Genomic DNA, 7405 nt, shown 5'->3' on the forward strand with positions numbered 1-7405 from the left:
GTTTATTTCGGATTTCACTTTTTAACTGGGCCAATACAAAATTTAGCCTAAAAGGTAAATTCAATAGAGTTTTTTCACTTCTTTAAAATTTTTTATTATAAATCTAGTAATTGGACCACTCAAATTTTATTTTAATTCAAAAAATAACAAAATTATCCAATTTTTTTATAAAAAGCTATTGATTATTTTAATAAAGAATAATAATTATGTAGCCAATAATAGATGAATATTTTCACAGTAAACAATATTGAATTCCTAAAAAACTGGGTTAATTATGAACCACTTTATCACAGAAATTTCAAAACTATCATGTTTTAACATACAAGTTCCATTACACAGTCAACACAGTATTTTGGAGCATCCATATTTTGTTACAACCATCCATATTTTGAAGCATAATAAAATGCAGTAACATTCACACAATAAAACATTCAACAAAAATGCATTACAAATCCATAAATGCACTTGTAAATAGCCAACAACAAATCTCTAAATGCATTACAAATTATAATTACACAGTAAACAAAATATCTTACTTCCAGCCCATGAGATATAAATAGAATGTATGTTTATCAGTATAAACATAATCAGTATAAACATATGGATGAAAAGAAGATAAATATTCGCAAAACAAAATGAATGCACACCTTTCGCATATTTGATATACATTAAAATTCCTGTGTAATTTCTCCAGCAATATAGTTTGGTAAATTCCTAGTGCACAGACAGTAAAATAGAATTAAAACTGATAAGAATTCAAATTTGTTCTTGTTGAACAACTAGTCAGTAAGAATACACCTAAAATAACATTGATAAGAAAGAGCCTCATGTAGATATGTCAAGTTTTAAATTGATCATAATCTTTTTCTCCCATAAGAAATTGATCATAATCTTTTTGTCCCATAAGAAATGGATCTTGTGTTGTAAAATATAACATCAAAAACATTAAGTGATTAGAACAACATCGTCGAAAAGATTTTAATTTTAATAAACAACCATTGTAAATACAGGGAACATTTATTTATCCTTGAATAGCATTGGAATTGTAGTATGAATATATGTTTCCATCGCATTATAACGTGCAAGGTAGCTAGCGGCTTTCCATCAATACTAACTATAGGCAGGGCCGGTCCTGACTTTTTAGAGGCCCTGGGCTAGGGGTGGCAAACAGGCATGCCCGCCCCGTTTAGGCCCGCCCCGCAAAAGCCCGCGAAAAAACGGGGCGGGGCGGGCTTTTTTAAGAGTGCGGGTCTAAAACCTTGCCCCGCCCCGCAAAAAAGTGAGGGCGGGGCGGGGAAAGCCCGCGGGCATTCGACTTTTTAGGCCTAAAAATAGTAAAATTCTATAAAAAACAAATGTCCGCAAAAGCCCACAAAAAAACGGGGCGGGGCGGACACATTAAAGAGTGCGGGCCTAAAACTTTTCCCCGCCCCGCGAAAAAGTGCGGGTAAAACGGGCTTTCCCCGCGGGTCGGACCCGTTTTGCCATCCCTACCCTGGGCAAATAAAAAATGGACCCCTAACAACAAAATAAAGTTTTAATCGTCTCCAAAATAAAGAAAAATCTCGGAGACAATATCAAAAATATTTAATTATAACATATAAATAGTCTCTAAAATTTATACTAAAATAAATAAATATAATTGAAATACATTAACAGAATTTACACCGTAAATTAATCACAGCCGTTAATTTGTTAAAAATATTTGACTTTTATTTTAATTTCTTTTAAAGTAATATAATTGAGTGGGTTTGATGTATTGATAGTGTAAAAAAATTTACACTGACAGTGTATATCAATATTATAGACTTTCTTGGCACCACACTAATCACAACCATAAAACCAAACCACACATTGTCCAAATCATTAATCAATTAGATTCTAAATAAATAGTAGATTGAAAATTTCAGAACCACAATCAGAAATAGTAGATTTAACTTCTAAAATCAAATAAAAATTACAATAATTACCTAGTTCTGAAAACAACAACTTACTTCTCACTGACAATAAGACTTTTAGAGTCCTTAACCTCAAGTCCAAATTGGTTCCTCTAGCCATGACCTGAGTCATACTTGAACATATATGTCGAACATATATGTCTGCAAAAAGAGAAAAAAATCGCATTGTAAAACGCAAAAAGCAAAATCAAAACGAGTTAGTTCAATCGGTTGAAGTGAAAAAAGAATTTACCAGTGTAATCAATAGTGATGAAAGGAGTTGATGGTAACGAGTTCAACATTGTTTCTTTGAAGAGGAGCTCTCACAACTTAACGACTGATTCTTCCGAACCCTTTTTGAAGAGACTGTGTGATGATAATTCGTCTTTGGAAGTCGTCTTCATCTACAACAAGTAATATACAACAAGATTTTCTTTAACAAGTTAACAGAGTCTTATTATTTTAAGAAGAAGAGGAAGAAAAAAAGAATATGGGACGAAAAGAAAGAGAAAAAGAAAAAAAGAAGAGAGAACTTACGGTACCACAAAGAATATGGAACGATAAGAGACGGATGTTCATAGCACAACGGCGGCGGCGAAACCCTAACTCACAGCAAGGAGGAAGTGAAAGAATGTGAAACCCTAATTCTCTGAGACAACTATATAGATTTCATTTGGGCCAATTTTCTAAGAACCAACATAAAAATAACATTAGTATATAATATATAATATATTTGGTTCGGATCGGATTCCGATGGGTCTAATTTTACCAACCGAGCCCGACCAATCTTAACCATTAGTATCCAAACAGTTGGACCGAAATAACCTAAAAACCGAAGTAACCGGAACTATAGTTGTAAACCGGTTTCCGATCGGCCGGGTACGGTCGGGTGGTAATGTTTTGTCCATCCCTAATTGAAATATTGTTGCAGATGGATTATGTATGTTCACTAATTCAGGTGCTTACATGCATGAAGAGGGCTTCTTAAATTTCTTCATTAAAAAATGTCATTATGAGAATGACGTTTGCGCTTTTCCTCTCCTCCTTTTTAAAGAAGTTTGGCAAGACCAGTAGTTCATCGTCCTTCAAAATCCATACTAGAGAACGTAAGTAATCAGTCTAATGTCGAATTAAAAAGACAAGGTTACTTTCTATTTTTGTGATACGTGATGCTTATATTGCTTTTCACTTGTGTAGTTCCTTTTGGATTGACCCTTTGGATTGAGTGCATTTTACAAAACAACATGAAGAAGTGTTCAAAGTATTCAAGATAATCTAGCTTGCTTAAGCTGTATGTGTAACACTCCATACATAACTGACTAGTATATTATGCATGAAATGTTAAAATTGATATTGAGTACATACACAAGTCAAGGTACAATATTTGATTTATATAAAATACAGCATGAAAATCTACTAAGAAGCATAATACATGAATCTTCAATGGATCTTGCACAGCGGAATGTCAAAATCAACGAGGTCTTCGAGCCAACACCACTTCAAGCCATCAATCCGAACCTGCTATCTATCAAAAGCTACTAAACTGCACCTGAAAAAAATAAGTTGATTGGGGTGAGATTACTAAATCTCAGTGAGTCCTCCTATCATATGGGTCCACTCGGTTCTACAGGGTACATGCATCAACAAAACCGAATCCACCATTGATCCGGGTGTTATCCTCACATCCGGTACAAGTACGGAGAAAACAAGGAATCGTCCACCATAGGACTCATCATATCACAAGTATACAAACACGTATGCCAAAACCCATACCCGTGTACGGGGAATCCAGAAGCGCGTTAATGCCTCGACTAGGTTATAAAACACACCCTCGATGGGTTACCTCCCATGCATATATGTCAAGAGACTTGTACAAGCACACTGCAAGAATGATTAGACGGGTTCGCACAAGCCTAGATAGCCGCGAGATAACCTTAGCCTAATTGGCGTCATAGTCCCATTAACCATCTTCACGCACGTGTGTTAACGCCGAGTACAAATACGCCATCTTGACACATGGGCCCACCAGGCGAAAGCCTAGTGCTTAGTCTACTTGACTTTACTAGAGGTGGTTTACCTGTTATGCGTAGGCCTACTTAGCCGCATAACGCCACCATACCGAGCATGCAAGTGTGTTAACGCCAAGTGAATAAAAAGCCTCGTACGGCACTCACAAGCACACTGCAACGGTAGCTCAGGTGCGAGCCCCAATGATCATAAGATCGGGCTATAACATGGACCACAAAGTCCGGAACACTCCATTGACCACAAGGTCGGAGTCACGTTCCCAACCTAGCCCCCGGCCCGCTTCGGTTCAAACATACACATGCATAACAAGTGCTAAGTCACACAAGCATACAAAACCCGAATGTTTAACCGAAAGAACGGGCATCACACAAAACATCATGCCACAAACAAGCAACTATCTCCGAACGTCAATTGAACGAACGGATAAACATAATATGATCATCATAAAGCATATTGATATAATGCATTAATTAATGATCCACATATTGAGAATCAACACATCCATGATCATATACAACATTAGCATGTTCAAATACAATTTAAACAAGTCTCACATGACTAAGGAGGCATTCGATTCTCTATTCGGAATGAAACTGCTCTTGGGGGAATTAGTAACGTAAAATCTCAGCCAACGAGGTTCACTAAGTGGGTTCCAATATTATTAAATCAAACATTATGGTTTGGGGACCAATTTTATTAGAAAGTACACATCGCTAGCTTTCCAACGATATAAAGTTTGCGCGAAACGGACTTACGACGCAAAAGTTACGAACTTCCGAAGTTTCCTATTTTTTTTCCATTTCGCTCAGGGTAACCGATTACCCAAAGTCAGTAACCGATTACTGGCCCTAAAAATAGTCCAAAATTGCATTTTTAACAGCATAATCGGTTACCCACATACCCGTAACCGGTTACTCTGCATCAGAATGTGTTTTTCTGCCTTTTTAAGGGTTCTAAACCAGTCTCAAACCTATCTAATTAACTCCAAGTATCACAGTTGATCCCAAACGAATTTCTAACATCCATATATACAGAATCATCAGCATGCAAAGGATTAAAGCAATACAAACATCCCATAACATTATCAACTAACAATTTTTCATATAAGCATGTTAATCATCATGAATTTTCACTCAAACCCCAAACCCCAACATGCAATTTCCCATGATTCCCCCAAAGTCTCTAACTAAGGACTCACCTTGGATCAAATGGAGGTTAACACAACATTCATGCTGCCATGGTACTCCTCTTGCCCAAAAATTCATCTTCTTCTTCAACAAACCCGTAGCTGAATTTTACACGCATTCAGCATGGATCACTCAACTTTGAACCTATTTATCTCCATTAATATAACACCTACGAACGCAAATCATATATGCAAATCGAAGAGAATTTCGTTAGCTTTCCAACGAGACCAGAATTGTTACGATCGGAGTTACGAGCAGAGAGATATTACCGTTTTAGTGGAGTTGTACCAAGAGTTGCGAAAATGGCTTGTTGAACATAAACTCTTCTTTCTCCTCCATGCTTCTAAGCTCTTTTCTCTCATAAATTCTGATTTGTATAGCTCCTCTACCAAACATGCCCTCATGTTCCCATGCAAATAGAAGTAAATGTCCATTATGCCCTCTAACTAAGCTATAATTACCATCATGCCATTAGTTGAATTCTAACTAAACTCTTTCCATTCTAACAACTTTCCTTCCTAATGCATAATTAATCCATAATTCTCTCTTAGTACTTCATAATTATACTTAGGTAAATAGGGATGTTACAGTATGGAGGTGCATAAGGGACACATGCTGGACACGATGTCCCAGCATGTTGGTATGTCATCTGGGCCTTGCACAACAGGTCAATGCTGCTGCATTTTCGAAGAATTTTTTTTTTGAAGATTCATTTTGATTTTATTGCTTTTATTTAGCAATATGGTTATATGATTTGTTGCACAACTGTGAAGATCAAATCATATTTGAATTTGAAACAAACCAAATCATATCTTTTTGTTGAGAGATTTATGGAACAAATTATATCCAACTGTTTGTGCAACTATTCTGGACGAAATCAAATCAAATATCCAAAGAGAAAATCCCATTATACTTTTGCTATATAAGGAGCTCAAAACCTACATTGGAGTAAAAGCATTCATGTTAAAAAAAAATTGAGTGCTAGATTTACAAAAGTCCTTATTATTTTATGTACACCATACTATGTTTCAATAACTTGGCATAGCTTTAGGTTTGTCTAATTGAGTTGTAAATTCAACATCATTCATATTGTTTATTGAATTTGATCACTAGGGTTTAGTGATTAAAACACTAAGGGGTTAGTGTTTGAGAGAAAAGAAAGTGAGGGGGTGTCTCATATTTAAGGGGAATCTTAAATAAAAAGTCATTGGTTAGTGATAAGAAGAGGCATTGAACAATGTATAGTTTATTGTTGCTTGTAAGACTAAATGTACTAATCTACTAATAGTGAATTTCATTTCTTGGGTTGGAAGCCAACCCTCCATGCGTAGGTGTTATTTGCATCGAGATGAGTTACGAATTGGTTGCGTTAATAATTTCTTTTCTGCTTCATCATCTTATACAAGTTAGATTATGTTAATTGTGGTGATTATGGTTTAATTTATCGAACAAGTTATAAGGACATCGTGTTCGACATCTGTCCCCTGAGGAACAAAATTTCAATTGGTATCTAAGCATACACCCTAGCCTGTTGGGTGAGCTCCATGGAAGATAAGTTCTGCTCAAACTGACACAATGAAAGATGGAGGATCAGTCAACAAACCTCTTGTTTTGGATGAAACTAACTATGATTATTGGAATTCTATGATGATTGTCTTTCTCAAATTCATGGGCAACAAAAGGTGGAAACATCCAGTGGTTACTTCTGAAGATGGTACAACCAGTTTGAAACCAGAAGCTGATTGAATTGATGTTAAAGATGGTGAAACTCTTGGAAACTCCAAGGCTTTGAATGCTATCTTCAATGGTGTGGACAAGAACATGTTCAAGTTGATCAACACATGTTCAGAGGCTAAAGAAGCATGGGAGATTCTCAAAACTGCACATGGACTTTGAGATCTTGCTCTCTAGGATTCTTCCTAACAGCGGATGCTTTGGCTTCACCTTTATGGGTTGCCTATTTTCCTGAGCTAGGGAAGAAGCGTGACTTCTGTCGCGGGCGAAAAATCGTTTGGTTCCTCTTTTTTGTGGATGAGACACCTGATGCCTTCTTTGGGCTCGAGTGCTCAAAAAAATGATTTTTCTTTTGTACCGACCAAACTTTTTATTGTTTCCAAAGTAGGAAAAGGAAAAAAGCTGCAATAACCTAAAAAGTGGGGGAGAGATTCCGGGTAAGAGGGTTGGTTATACGAAGGGAAGGTATTAGCACCCAACGTATCTATAGTACTCTATAGGTTTCTTTGTTTTGTTTAT

This window comes from Vicia villosa, linkage group LG2 (genome assembly GCF_029867415.1).
Source record: "Vicia villosa cultivar HV-30 ecotype Madison, WI linkage group LG2, Vvil1.0, whole genome shotgun sequence".
In the NCBI taxonomy this organism is placed as follows: Eukaryota; Viridiplantae; Streptophyta; class Magnoliopsida; order Fabales; family Fabaceae; genus Vicia; species Vicia villosa.